This window comes from Anguilla rostrata, chromosome 2 (genome assembly GCF_018555375.3).
Source record: "Anguilla rostrata isolate EN2019 chromosome 2, ASM1855537v3, whole genome shotgun sequence".
Lineage (NCBI taxonomy): Eukaryota > Metazoa > Chordata > Actinopteri > Anguilliformes > Anguillidae > Anguilla > Anguilla rostrata.
Genome location: NC_057934.1, coordinates 33,683,769 through 33,698,778, shown reverse-complemented (window position 1 = coordinate 33,698,778; position 15,010 = coordinate 33,683,769). Strand labels below are relative to the sequence as shown.

Sequence of the window (15,010 nt, the reverse complement as noted above, 5' to 3'; positions counted from 1 at the left end):
GCGCAGTTTCCTCCAGCACGGAGAAGCCAATCCCATCTGGTCGCCGCGGCGCTCGTCGCGAGGTCTGAGGGAAGGACCCGACCCAGACGGACACGTGTCCGTCGGCCGCCGCTTCATTAACAGATGCTGTTAGGAAGCAGCGGCGGTGTTTCTTCGTGCGGAGAATACTTTGCTCCGGCAGGAAGTGAAAGCGCACGGAAACGGCCGAGCGGTTTTTCGTTTCCAGCCCCGCGCGCTCCGACGCGCGGCCACCGAAGACGCCGCTCGTTCGTCGGGTCGGTTTGCGTGACCAAAAAGTCCGGACGGGGAGAGAGGGGGACGGCTTCAGGACGGCGCAGTGGCTGGTCTCACCACCTGCGCTAATTAAGATAAGCTGCCGCACATGTAGCTAAGCTAGCGGAACGGTTTGGGCCCCTTCACATCTTCCCTACTGAAGGTTCACACCAGATTTTGTGAAGTCCACTGAAAAAATCCTACTCTGTCATTGTCCATCCATTCGACCTACACACTCAGGTAACTACAGACTTTTGTTGACTGGATGGCACAACTTTAGGTACTGTGCAGGTAGGACCTGAAATTGTTCCATTGGTTCCATTTTGAATCCAGCCACAACTGCACATAGAAACACTCCCCCATGTGTTTCTCATTCTCCCCCCCTCAGGGAGTCGGGGGAATTGTGGGGGATGAGTGTGGATCAGTACCGGAGTCATTTCGGTGAGCAGCATGTAGGCTGTTTTTCACTAAAGGATTTATATAGAGCCGTGAAAGCATCCTGAAAGTAAGAGCCCTTTTGTCTTTCCGTCCTGATGGTAATTGGTGGTAATCGACGGTAACACGTCTGGCCATCTGAATTCACTTAGCCGCAGTGGAAGCTCTGATGATATATTACATGCGCGCGCACAGTAAAAGTGCCATAAGGCTGTCACAAATTCATAACGCAGTCATGCAGTGGTCTGCCTCCTCGTTTATAATTCTCCCCTGCCTCGCGTTTGCCAAACGTGTAAATCTGAACGCATTTCTAGGGGGCTGTCTTGCTGGATGTTAACTGTATGTTAACTGTCAGAAGTAAGGGGTTTGTATTTCGCATCACTGGGAAAAGACGAAGTCTTAACGTTTGCTCAGGTTGTTCTGTACGTCTGCTCGGTTAAACGGGCCCAGTTCCCTCCCCCCTTCGCATCGGGAGTGAGGGCAGGGACGTTCAGAGGAAGGGATTCGGTATGTAAAGCAGCCAATTAAAACCGCTCTGCTGTAACCGGAGAGAAACAAAACAGCAACGAGACGGTGGAGAGGGGGATTCGTTTTTTTGTTTTCCTCCCGTGACTTTTCGAGAGAAGCGGTCGAAGCGTCTCATCCTCTCGGCGTCAACAGGTCGTTTCGTTGCCTGAGTGTCACAGACGGTGCCCAACTGTCGACAGGGACAAGTGTTTTGGCTATCGGGGCGGGGGACGGGGGCGGGAGTGCGGTAGAGTGGCGGATTAATTCTCATCGCTCCTGACGCAGTGGCTCCCTGTGAACGGGGGCGCTTTGCGCAGTAATGACCTCCGCCCCACAGGTAATTGCGCCCCCCCCCGCCCCCCCCGCGCAGGGGCACCCTGGGAGACCCCTGGCCCCGGGCAGACGGCCGTGCTCCCTCACCGCGGGGGCGGGAGGCGGCTGAGGAGGAGGCGGGGCCCCGATCAACCGCGGCCTCCATTAATAACCCACGACGCACCGCGCAGCGTCCCGGGGCCGGGAGGACGCCGCGCCTGCCGGGAGAGAGCGCTCTGTCCCCCCCTGTCCTCGTCTCCACACCCTCGGCAGGGGAGCGCTGCCCGCACCGCCATCGCTTCCCCCCCCCCCTCCGCCGCCCCGCCCCCCCTCGCCCCGAAGAGCAGATGTCACATACACACACAAACGCGCACAGTTTGCAAAGGTCATGGAACGGTCCTATGCGCAAGAACCAAGGGTGTAATTTACCGGGGGGATAATATTACAAAGCAGGCCAAATAATGGCCCCGATAATATAGCATGATGATGAGAAAAATAATTTTGTAGAATGGGGAAGATGGGGATTTCATAATGTGATTGAATACGCTGGTCTGGCTGGGTGTTTGTCGTGGAAGTTACAGGGGACTACACGTTTTCTTTAGCCGTTTCCACAATTTCCTCCGTTTTATAGTGCTTTCCATGAGTTTTTGGCAGTTTTAGACAGCAACTGTCAACCTTAACGTAGCCTACGGTGTCATTTGGATATTCTAGGCCTATACATTTTAGCAAACAAAGCGCGACAGTGTATACAGATTCTGGAATGTTCAGCGATCAAGATTCTCGTGCTTGTCAGCTGTTGCAATCTGATGTTTGGCGGCCCCTGTCAACGGTGTCGATCCCGTTGCGGCAATACGAGTGACAACAGGCGCTCATCAAAGACTCAAACCTCACAGTGTACACCACATTGTACCAAAACAAACTTCAAAGAAGTAAAAATGGACGCACGGCTGCCTGCCTGCATTTTATCAGCAGTGCGATTTGAGCGCGCTCCATTTATAACAACGTTTTGTTAACTTGAAGGCAAGAAAGCACGCCGCTTGTTGGTTTTGTTTTTGAAACTTCAAGCATTTCTTGCTGTTGCTATTTCTTAAGTTTGCATATCATTTAAATGGTTTCCCACTACTGCACATGAGATCTATTCGTCAATTTAATAAAGTAACATTTTTTTTCAGTTTTTGGAGTATTTGCCGTGACTGCTCCGCAACATCAGCCGATATTTACGGTGACGAAAACCTAGCCTTACTGATCAGTAATCAGTATTAATTTCCCCTTATAATTCACCAGAAGTGATTATTTCACAGCGGTTATTTCAAAAAATGTATTCCCCTTACTGTTGTTACTGACTGTGCCATGGTTGCTGACCATATTTATATTGAAAAGTAAAGGTGATGTCATTGCCCTCTAAATCAGAATGTATTCCATTAAGGTGCACTCTTAATTTCATTGCCCTGTCTGTATGAAGGTGACTGTAGAGACATGGTGCACTTCAGGTTTCGTTTGTCAGATCTGATGCTCCAGAAACTGAATGTTCCATCAGAGCGTAAAGGAAGTTGCAAGCCTGGGACTCCCGCACCTCACTTCCGTGATGCAGCAAGGGGGGGGGGAGGTCTTCCAGTGGAAGCTGCGTGAAGTCCCGGTCCGCTTGGCTTCTCCTGCCAGTCAAACGGCAGTCTGCGCGCACTCTGCAGTGATGAGGAGAGAGAGTCTTGAAAGCCGATGAGTGTTTCTAAGCCCAAGCTATACGGAACTTTACAGAATGCTTGCTTTTGTGTGTGTGGTTGGGTGTGTGCTTGTGCGTGATTGTGCATGTATGCGTGCCTGTGTGTGTGTGTGTGTGTGTGTGTGAGAGAGATTGTGCATGCATTTGTGCCTGTATATATTTTTGTGTGTGTATGTGTGTGTGGTTGTATATGTATACAGTATGTGCCTGTGTATAAATGTGTATTTGCATGCGTGTGTGGTTGTGTGGTTGTGCATGTATATGTGCAGTTGTATATGTGTGTATTTACGTGTGTGTGTGTGTGTGCGCGGTTGTATATGTATACAGTATGTGCCTGTGTATACGTGTGTATTTGCATGTGTGTGTGTGTCTGTGGTTGTATATGTTACAGTATGCCTTGTAATGTGTGTTTGTGTGTGTTGTGTGTGTGTGTGTGTGTGGTTGTATATGTATGCAGTATGTGCCTGTGTATATGTGTGTATTTGCATGTGTGTGTGTGTGTGTGTGTGTGTGGTTGTATATGTATACAGTATGTGCCTGTGTATATGTGTGTATTTGCATGTGTGTGTGTGTGTGTGTGGTTGTATATGTATGCAGTATGTGCCTGTGTATATGTGTGTATTTGCATGTGTGTGTGTGTGTGTGTGGTTGTATATGTATGCAGTATGTGCCTGTGTGTGTGTGTGTGTGTGTGTGGTTGTATATGTATACAGTATGTGCCTGTGTATTGTGTGTATTGCTGTGTGTGTTGTGTGTGTGGTTGTATATGTATACAGTATGTGCCTGTGTATATGTGTGTATTTGTCATGTGTGTTGTTTGTGTGTGTGTGTGTGTGTGTGTGTGGTTTATGTATACAGTATGTGCCTGTGTATATGTGTGTATTTGCATGTGTGTGTGTGTGTGTGTGGTATTTGATGTGTGTGTGTGTTGTATATGTGTATTCAGCATGTGCCTGTGTGTTGTGTGTATTTCATGTTGTGCTGTGTGTGTGTGTATTTGCATGTGTGTGTGTGTGTGTGGTTGTATATGTATACAGTATGTGCCTGTGTATATGTGTGTATTTGCATGTGTGTGTGTGTGTGTGTGGTTGTATATGTATACAGTATGTGCCTGTGTATATGTGTATTTGCATGTGTGTGTGTGTGTGTGTGTGGTTGTATATGTATACAGTATGTGCCTGTGTATATGTGTGTATTTGCATGTGTGTGTGTGTGTGTGTGTGGTTGTATATGTATACAGTATGTGCCTGTGTATATGTGTGTATTTGCATGTGTGTGTGTGTGTGTTGGTAACGGTGTGCGTATTTCCTGGAATGGCTGACTACAGCCTGGTCTGGGGTGATGTGGGTGTAAGCTACCAGCGTCACACTTGGCTAGCTGAGCTGCGTGCAGCGCGTCACGCTGGCCGGTCTCCTCCTCACACAGAGACCTGAGTCACCGCAGCGCCGCCGCCCCCCCCCCCCTCCGGCGAGTCCCGGCTGCTGTGACTCGGCCGTTTTCATGCTGCAGCCGCGCTCCTTCAGCTGCGCTCCTTTACAGAGGCCGAACGTTTACAGCGTGGCTTCCAGACCTCAAGTCTCCTTCTCCTGCTTTCTGGAAACAGGCCACGGTAAAAACGTCCTCGTCCCTCTGCCTGACCAGCTTCTCTTTAACAGGGCAACCTGGAGACCGGCTGGCACCACGAAAAGACCTTCCTCGAATTCTTTCGATGGAATATGTTTATTTGTAATTTTGTTAAATGTAATTGAATTACATGAAATCAATTGTAATTACGTAATTCAATGATTTAATTAACTGATGAAGTCATAAGTTAATGTAAAATCATTTTTAAATGCATCTTAAATTGATATAAATGTGACACACACTTCTGTTTGTCATATGTGAGACTACGTGCTATGTGAAATTGCAGGCTAAGCAAAGGTATCTGTTTCCTTTGAATCAATACAGTGTCTTGTCTTCAGCCCATGGAGGAGGAAAAGAATTGCCATGGCAACGTAAAAGACTTAGCTTGTAAAGGGATGTAAATTAGCGCAGCAACACCTTCGGCAGCACTAATCGCAAACTGTCCCTGTGAAGCTAAACATGCTACCATGGCTGGTCACGTTAACTCAAACAAAATCACTTGGGTAAAACCAGATTTTTGTTCTTTGTGAAACAACCCCACCCCCCCCCCACTCCTCCCTCCCTTGGGGCTGACTGCAGCCTGGTGGGGGCGGTCCCACTGCTGCCGGCACACTTAGCCTGTGACGCCTGCACGGGCTAACCGGCAGCGTCTCCTTACTGCCCGTGCCGTTCCGCAGCACCCACGCAAACTGCAACCACGTGCCGTCGGCCTCCGCCACTACATTTCGGGGTCACCTGAAGGGTCCGCTTCACAGGAAGCAGGCGCAGGAAGAGAAACCCCGGGGCCTTCTCGGTATCCGCAGTCAGAACGCTGAACTTTTATCATCCGGCATGCCACGAGCGTGAAGATAAGGAGAAAAGGAAAACAGAGAGGACCGATAGGCAATCTGTTCATCTGCCAGCGACAGCTTGTTTAGCGGTAGCGGTTAACGGGCGGAGGGAGGAGAATTGGCGGCTCCGTTTGCTCTCGTCTGCGTAGCGCTGAAGCGAGCGGTGGGGACGGGGCCCTTGGGAGGCGTGTCCCCCGCCGACCCCGGGCCGCGCCCCGGTCAGCGTTTGGTCAGTACAGCGCTACCCGGCTCACCGCTGGCACGGCGAGGGCGGTTTTTCTCGACCGCAGCTCGTCTCCGGTGACAGAGGTCTGCTCGGTGGCCGGAGATCCCCTGCGGGTGTCGTCTGCGTGCCAGAGAATAAAGGATGAAGTCCGGCTCAGGGGTGGCGCCCTGTTCATCTTGAGTGCCTGATGTTTCTATCTGAGATTGAGTGTCATTTTATGCGTCGGGGTATGTTTCATCAGTTCAGATTTGTGCATTTTTAAAGGTGTTGTTTGTGTCAAGCTGCATATTCACTAGTGTTACTGTGATGGGCTGCTCGTCCGTATACTATTGCTAGTTCGATCTCCAGTACGCTCTCTCTCTCTCTCTCTTCCCCCCACTCTCTCCTCTCTCTCTCTCTCTCTCTCTCTCTCTCTCTCCCCCCCCGCTCTCTCTCTCGCTCTCTCAGTTTGTGCGGTTGTTGGCGATGCTGACAGAGGCTGTCTGAAGGGGGCAACAGAGCCTAAGCTATTCGCACAGCTGCAGCATCCGTCTCGCTCGCCCTGCCCTGAGCGGGGCCCTGCAGACTCGGATCTGTCCCCCGCGACCTTCTCAAAAAGGGACGAGAGCAACGGCGGCTCGTATCACGGGCGACCGCGCCCGTCTCGTCCCCGCCGGCGAAAAGGCCCGACCCTCACGCCGCGCCCCGGTCGCCAGGCTCAGGGAAAAACGCGTCGGCGCCATCCGCCAAATTTCCGGACGCGAGAGGCGGGTGCTGTTGGGCGCGTCTGCCGCCCGCGCTCAGCGGCGTGAAAGAGCCCAGAGGCTTTGAGTGCCCGTTAACGTGGGGTTAAAATGGCGGAGGCTGAGCGGCTTTCTCGCGGGCCCGGGTGTTTTGCGCGTCCCGAGCCTCGCCTCTCTCACCGCCTCGTCAGCCGAAGCGTCTGAGCCGCCGGTCGCAAGGGGCGAGCTCCTCCGGCTCGTCACACGCCGCACGCAAAAAAAAAAAAAAAAGCAGTTAGGCTCCAGTCTCAGTGTGCCGGTTGGGTCTGTTCCTAACGGCCTTTTGTGGATACGGCGTGATGATGACACGGTCCTGCTAGGGTACCAGGAAAAGCACATGACTGTGAAGGTGTCGCGCCGAGTCGCGGACTTGCCGGCGGTCCTCAGTTTGCCGTGATGCAGTGGAAGGGTATTGTGGGGGGTGTGGGGTTGGGTGGTTGGGCTCTAGTTGCTTTGTCCTGTGAGCATCTCCGAGGCCCATTCACAATAAGCGATTGTACATGCGTGTTTCAGAGTGTCTTTTCATCCGCCATATTTGTTTCTCTTGTCTTTTTTCTGCCCATCTGGAATTCCCAGTCACTTCAGCATTCCTTGTTGATTTGGGGGGGGGAGGGCGGGGCGCATGCTAACTGACACGTCCTCAAAATGTGTGCATCCCTCTTGAGGAGCGAGGCAGCGCGCGTGCCGTGCTGACCGCGACCGTCCGTCTGCGCCGCTCTTTGTGAGTCACGGTTAGCGCCGGTACGGTCCAGACTCCATTCCGGACCGTAGAACGCACGACCGCGTACGGGGAACGCACGGGTCTGCTGGACACGCAGCCCGGCAGCCTCCCCCCCCTGTCTCTCCTGCATGAGGCTGGGCTCCCAGCACCCGATGCAGCGGGCGCGAGCGACCAACCCTAAAGGACGAGAGCAGGCATTCGGAGGAGAGCAGACGTCGGGTCCATCTCCTCCTCAGGTCTCGCCCCTCGCCATCGGTCAGAGGGGAGGGCACCGTGGTCAGCCCCTCCCCTGATGGGAATCGGAATGGAGCGCTGCAGCACACTGGCCAGAGATTAAGGCCCTCGCCCGGCCCAGCCGCTCGTTCGCCTGAGCGGCTCCAGATTTCATCCGTGACACGCGAGCGCTTTCCACCGCTGTGAAGTCAGAGGCCAAAAACTCATTCAGACCTCTTGAGCTGGTCGGCTGGTCCTCCGCTCAAAGAGAGCGAAGGCCAAACGGTGTCAAGGGAAGAAATTCTGCGTTTGGCCTTTAAAAAAAAATTTGAGCGCAGGTGCTTCTTGGCGCACGGACCTTGCGCTCTTCCCTCCAAAAAGGACTGCCGTTCATTTTGATGGCTGGCACGTGCTTTGCGACTGAGGCACTACCTGAAAGGAAAGTTGGTCGCTCCTTAAACGGCCTATTTTGATGGCTGAATAATTGGCCCTCTTTGCTACCCCTTTTCTCTGTGGAGGCCGGCCAATGTGGAGGCTTGCACACCGTCCGCGGTGGGGGGGGAGGGGGGTGTTCATGTTCGAACTGGGCTGTTTTTGCACTTGCAGACACAGCCGTGACGCAGAGTTTTACCGCGACCACGTTAACCTGCAGCCTGCCAGCGTTTCCCACGCATCGCAAGCGTTGCTCCTGACTGAAACGGTTGCCATTAGAAAGGAGGAGCGCCGGTGCCGAACGTGTGCCGTCCATGTTTATTTTCCTGACCGTTTCATTCCCGCGGACTGTTCAGACAGCTAGCTGAATGAAGGAGAAGCCCTTTCTGCAGGATATCCTGTCCTTCGGCTTTGCTTCATCAAAGAACAGCTGTGGGGGTTGAAGCAAATCACACATCAAAGCAAAAAAAAAAAAAAGGTTTTGTGCCATTAAGTCACCACCATATAAATTTATGCAGAATGTCCAGGTTTACACCAGAGCAGATTTAATGGGAGGTCGTTTGATTCTTCTGCTTTTCTTCCACTACACTGAACGTTTAGCATGTTTAAATGTGGGGGAGTTTGCTTAAGTAAATGGAGCATGCCCAGCTGTGTCAAGGTGCACTTTACTGCTCCTTCCTTTTAGCCTGCTTATACAAAAGCAAAGTCTCGCTCCTGTGATTTGTGCGCTAGCTCTGTTTGCGCTACTTTCGACAGCTTCCTCAATGTGCCGGTAGAACTGTGCGTTCGTTCTTTTGTTCCGCTCGGTTGCTCAAAGGGTGCGTTTGAACAGTGCTGACGAGCGTAATGGAATCTGACATTGTCACAGATCTCATGCTGGATTAAAATGGCAGTGCGCCGCTTTGAAACCAACTGTGCAGGAGCTTCGTCCTTAGATGCAACCCAGAGCTTGGGCTCCTGTTAGAGCTCAGACTCCTGGTAGGGCTCAGACTCCTGGTGGAGCTCAGTCTTCTGGTGGAGCTCAGTCTCCTGGTAGAGCTCAGACTCCTGACAGAGCTCAGTCTCCTGTTAGAGCTCAGACTCCTGGTAGGGCTCAGACTCCTGGTGGAGCTCAGTCTTCTGGTGGAGCTCAGTCTCCTGGTAGAGCTCAGTCTCCTGGTGGAGCTCAGTCTTCTGGTGGAGCTCAGACTCCTGGTAGAGCTCAGTCTTCTGGTGGAGCTCAGACTCCTGGTAGGGCTCAGACTCCTGGTGGAGCTCAGACTCCTGGTGGAGCTCAGACTCCTGGTGGAGCTCAGACTCCTGGTGGAGCTCAGACTCCTGGTGGAGCTCAGTCTCCTGGTGGAGCTCAGACTCCTGGTGGAGCTCAGACTCCTGGTGGAGCTCAGACTCCTGGTGGAGCTCAGACTCCTGTTAGAGCTCAGTCTCCTGTTAGAGCTCAGACTCCTGATGGAGCTCAGACTCCTGATGGAGCTCAGACTCCTGTTAGAGCTCAGACTTCTGGTGGAGCTCAGACTCAGTAGTACTCAGTCGTCTGGTAGACCTTGGCTCCAAAGGCAGGTGAACAATGGAGTGAATACTTCACTGTGGCAAAATGAATGTAGCTGATAATACACAGGCATTCGCACATGTGTTAACCAGAAAAAGCCACACCTCCGCTTCAGACCCTGAGTTTCCCTGACAGACACTCCACGTGGATCGAGGAGGCGGTCAGATAGAAACGAGATGGAGTCTCAGAAGAGGAGATTAGTTCAGCCCACCTTGTTCACTCGGCCGCATCAGAATCGTCTTTACCTTCTCAGAAGATAAGCCCTTTCAGATTACAGGGTGGGATAGCAAGTGCTGCCATTACCTCCTGAATTCCACCACTTAGACGTTCCTCCCCAGAACAGCAGTAATGGGGGTCAGGCCCCATGGAACAAAATGGAGCAGGCATGTACTGATTAGACACTTGTGCGGAAGGGTTCGTATAGGTGAGCATTAGAAACAAGGGTTTCTGGGCAGTGTAGTGTGTGTATTAGATATCTGTCATAGAGTCTGGTATTTACAAATCTAACTCATTTTAATTGACTAATAACAACCGCATGACTCATCTTTCATGGAACCTGGCTTTTAATTTCTATGGCTTTCAGTTGCAAGCAAGCGCTTGACATTTCAATTTAGCTATTGCAGGACCTCTGTTTGACACTTTGCTTTTAAATGTTGACGGTAAAGAGTGAACAGTTCCAGAAATAATGTTTGGGTCCACTCAGTCCTGTAGCTCAGACGAGGTATGCACACATGAGGGGGAAGGATTTGTTCTTGGGAGGGACAGAGTACTTAATAAGTGGACTTAAAATAAAGAACAAATTTACGAAACTGGGACCGACCGTCTCAGAGTTAATTCAAGACTCAAATGTCTAAACGTTGTAAAGAGCACTTAGCATTTGTTGTTAAAGTGACAGTTGTTTGTTTAGAATATGCATTCGTAATGTGACCTTTGAATATTTTCAGTTGCCAAAGGCGTCATCTTTGCTGTGATTGTACTAGATCCATTTCTGTGTAAATTTCTTTTTAATAAGCACCCCATGTATTGTTTTGAGCTGTCTTGGTTTCGCCTATTGATGCAGGGACAGCGTTCCTCCACTTGGCAGAGGATGTCAGTGACTATACTCTGACACAAGCTCTTAACCGCTCCTGCCCAGCCTGCCAAAGTTCTGATTATCTCCGTACCTGACGCCTGTTTCTCTGTAGCAAATCCCCTTAAAAAGGCGAGGTGACACATCGCAAGGCCGTCTTATTCTCAAGAGGATTTCCGTCGACAGAAAGGCAGCGAAGCCCGAAACAAAGAATCTGGAGAGAAAAATAAAATGGCAAAAAAAAACAACAACCGCACAAGCTTAAGGATTCATTACTGAACTAGGAAAAAGCAGAGAGCTCGGGTAAAACCGATTATCAATTAGGACGCTGCTCACGGTGTGTGCTGGCGCTCCTCTGCGCCTCCCCGCTCTGGAGCGAACGCGCTGTTATTAACGAGCGAAGCGAAGGGACTCGGAGAGAAGGACAAAAAACTCAACGGGAACATGTGCGGAGACGATCGAGGAGTGACGGATGAGCCGGGAAGGATCTCGAAGAATTACTGCGCTTGGACGTTTTTCAAGGAGAGAGTCTGAAAAAAGTAACGCAGCGCCCCAGACTGAACGCATGATTCATTGCGCACGTCTGACCGATTCATCTCGGTCCCGCCTTTTTCCCCCGAGACCCTTTCGGCGAAATGGAGGCGACTCCGGGGCCGTCGGAAGCTCTGTAATCGAGAGACGTGCAAGAACCTCATTGAAACGGAGTCAATATCACTTTGGATGTTGCACTGCAACAGTTGGAATTGTCATTTCCAATACCTGCGACTCACTCGGGCCAGAGCTTAATTCTTTGTCATCTTCAGTGGTAACATAAATGGAGTTGACCACTCCACATGGTTGAAGTCTTTGGCTGGAACAGTATGAGGTTGTCCATTGTTCCTCTGGCCTATAGCATTCGTTTCTCTTGTGTCTTCCCTGCTTAATGGTTCAGCTCTAGCGCTGTATTGATTGGTGTCCTTTCCCTCCCCCTCTCTGTCTCTGGTTCTAATTCTGTCGCGGTGTACCGTAACCCGATTATTTGATAGGCCGGTGGATACGGGCGCGGTGTCCGGAGGCAGACGGATTCCGACGCCCTTGCGCGGACGTCGAGGTCGCGGACGCGCCGTTTCCTCTGTCAGAAATAGAAACGCGGTCAAGGTCAGAAAGCCCCCAGCGGAGCGGCTAGCGGAGAAACCGAAGCTAGCGCAGCGCGCGTCGCCTGCCCACCTGACCGCGCGCCGGACCCGCCGCCGTCTCCCCCTCCCGGCTTCCAGGCCGCTGCTGCCGGCCCGCCGCGTTCCCCAGGGAGGCGCTCGCCAACACGAGCCGGGGACCCGCGGGCACCGGAGCGTCGACGCGCGGCGCTATCCGGCCGCGGCCTTTGAGAACCCGACACCGCGGAAAGGAGGGGGAGCAGCTGGAGCTGGGGAGGCGCGCTTCACGCGCGAGGCCTCCTCTCTGCTCCTGCTCCTGCTCCTGCTCCTGCTCCTGCTCCTGCTCCTGCTCCTGCTCCTGCTCCTGCTCCTGCTCCTGCTCCTGCTCCTGCTCCTGCTCCCTGCCAGCCCTGGCCCCCTCCTCCTCCCCAGACTTTCATTAACAAAAACTCTTTCCTGCCGACAAAAATCCTGTTGTCGTTTACGTCGTCTGTCCGTGCAGAAGAGGCGAGGGGACGTGTGAGGCGTCACTCTTTTAATGCTTTACGTCGTTAGCGTGGAGCTCGGATTCAGATGGGCCCACGGAAGCAACGGGGCTTCGCCGGGACTGTAAATGGAGACTTTTTATCGCTCGTTTTGTGAGTTTCGGAAATGAAGTCAGCGTGTGGATAGAAGGAGCTTGTAGACTGCTTTTCAAAAAAAAATGGAACCACCTGTTCTTGGCGCATTTATTTTGGAACATTGGAATCTATCAGATGGGTGAATGCCGTGGGGCAGAAAGAGTAAGAGGTGCTGGAGGCACGTGGTGCAATTGGGCGGAACTGCAAACTTCTGCCACGGTGGTTTTAGACATTTAAGGCCACGTCTGAGATTTCCATCTTCCTAACATGCGTAAGGTTATGCTGACACAGGAAGATCAATATCAAAGAATGAGGAAAGTGCCTTTGTGTGGCATCCACATGCTCCCAGAGTGGTTAGAACTGGTGATCACCTCTTTGATCCTGCCTTTTTTAACCTTGTGACCTATTGTGGAATTGATGTAACATTGATGTCATTGATGTAACATTGATAATGTAACATTGGTGTTTTATACATGTTTTAAAGGTTTTTTTTTTTTTTTACCAAATCTACCTACGGGTACAAATAAAGTAACCTGACCTGGTCCACCATTGAACAAACCCCATAACTGTGTGTGTGTGCAGTCCTGTTTTTGTCCGTTTCACGTTTGCGGTGCCTGCTTGACTGGTGATTTTCCAGATGTCTCTGCGGTCTGCTGTGCTCTCTTTGTCCTGCCAGGGAGGCTTTTCCGGGAATTTCTGAGGAACTTACTCGCTCTCCAAGTCGACCTCCAGCTAAGTCGTTGTGAAAACAAAACAGCCAAGGGGAACGCGTGTATTTTTGAAATGCAGCTATTTTGTCTAGGAACACTGTTTATCACAAATATTGTGAAAATATATTACGCTCGGCAGTCGACGCCATTCAAAGTAAGAGAGAGAAGTGAAAATGAGCATCCTCAACATATGGTCCAGATAACATTTCTGTTATCAAGTTTTATTAATAAATTATTGATATGATCAAATAATTTAAAAAAATAGACGCTGATATCTTGATCTTGGGATCAGTATTCAGATGCTCATTAATTAAAAACACATAATGTAGAAATGTGGCGAGGTGTTTATTATTCTACATCAATATTCATGGGGCGAGCCTAAGAACCCTGCATAAAATAACAGATAAGTCACTGGTATTGATTTTACTGTGTGAAGAAGTGACTGGCTGTCTATCTCTTTGTTATGATGCATTATTTATACGTACCAAATATTACATTTTGTTTACGATTGTTGAAACGGGTCAGATTTTTAATTAATTAATTAATTAATTAATTAATTAATTAATTAATTAATTAATTAATTTTTTGTTTATTTGTTTATTTAATTAATTAATTAATTAATTAATTATTTATTTATTTATTTAAAATCTGACCTGTTTCAACAATCGTAAACAAAGTGTAATATTTGGTACGCATAAATAATGCCTCATAACAAAGAGATAGACAGCCAATCAAGGCCCCCGATTGCGGGCCGCCGGCGGAGCGCTTCCGGCGCCAGGGAGGGAGCGGGGCGCTGGAGCGCCGGCGCAGCCCGAGCGTTTCGGCGCTCGGAGGCCGCGGCAGAAGAACCGCCTCAGGCTGAAGCCTCGCTTCCTGCCCGTTTGCTACGCCTGGCGCGGCGCTCGGCCCTCACGTGGAAACGAGAGAAGTCTGAGGCGAGCGCTGTGCTCTGCTCCGCTCCGCTCACTGGGAGGCCAGCGAGCCGCGTGAGCGACGCTGACAGCGACATCCCCGGTCGGCTCTGCGCTCCGGACTCGCTCTAGGGAAGCGGGCCAAAGACGTCCCATCGCCCTGCCCCTCTCTATCACCGGGTTTGTAATTTTATGCTCCGCTGTCCCTGCGGAAGCTGGAAGAACCTCTGGGCTTAAGTCCGGCTTCTTTCAGTACTCGCACGATTGCTGCTGTCACAGCTGACGAGCACAAAGCCGCATCCATCTTGCCTCGCGTCATATTGTTCAAGCAGGGAAAGAGCGTGTGGTTATAAATCTCTAAATCTCTATGGTTGGTTCCTAATTACAGTCTCTTCTCTCTGCTTGAGACGGGCATGAGAGTGACATGAGCAAATTGGCAGTGTTCCTCTTGCAAATGGCTCACATTTTCTTCGGTGGTAATCGTTCTTGTCCTGATCGCACAAAAAGTGAAAGATATTGTCCCTCCGGTTAATGAGCACTTCCAAAATGGGTGAATTGATAATCAATTGCTAATTAAAGCTCTCTGGCTTAAGCTGTACTTTGTAATGCCATTATTTCACGTTTTTGCAGAATCCTTAGGGGCACAATTAGAACCAATGAAGATGGTCTTGGAGATTTCTGAAAGCATTTTATTCATAGCTTCTACAATCGCGGTTCTTCGTTTAAGTGGCTATGTTGGGAACAATGTCAGGACCACTGTGGGACGCACAGAGCCACTGCTGTACTGAACGCGGTGACTGTTGTACTCCGCACAGTGACTCTTCTGTGCTCAACACAGTAACAGCTACACAGAAGATGGTAACACTGTGATACTTTTCTTCTGCAGTCTATAATGTCTGTGCCGTAGCCCATGGGCTTGTGAAAAGTGTTTTTAAAAACCGCGGAAGTGCAGTTTTCATCCCGCTGTG

At 50.7% G+C, this 15,010-nt stretch overlaps 1 long non-coding RNA gene across 1 annotated transcript in view; it reads left to right on the top strand.

Annotated features, from left to right (window-relative positions):
• The window catches only part of LOC135247840 (uncharacterized), a 79,876-nt gene that overhangs the window by 47,554 nt on the left and 17,312 nt on the right, over positions 1-15,010 (top strand). The window lies entirely within an intron of this gene.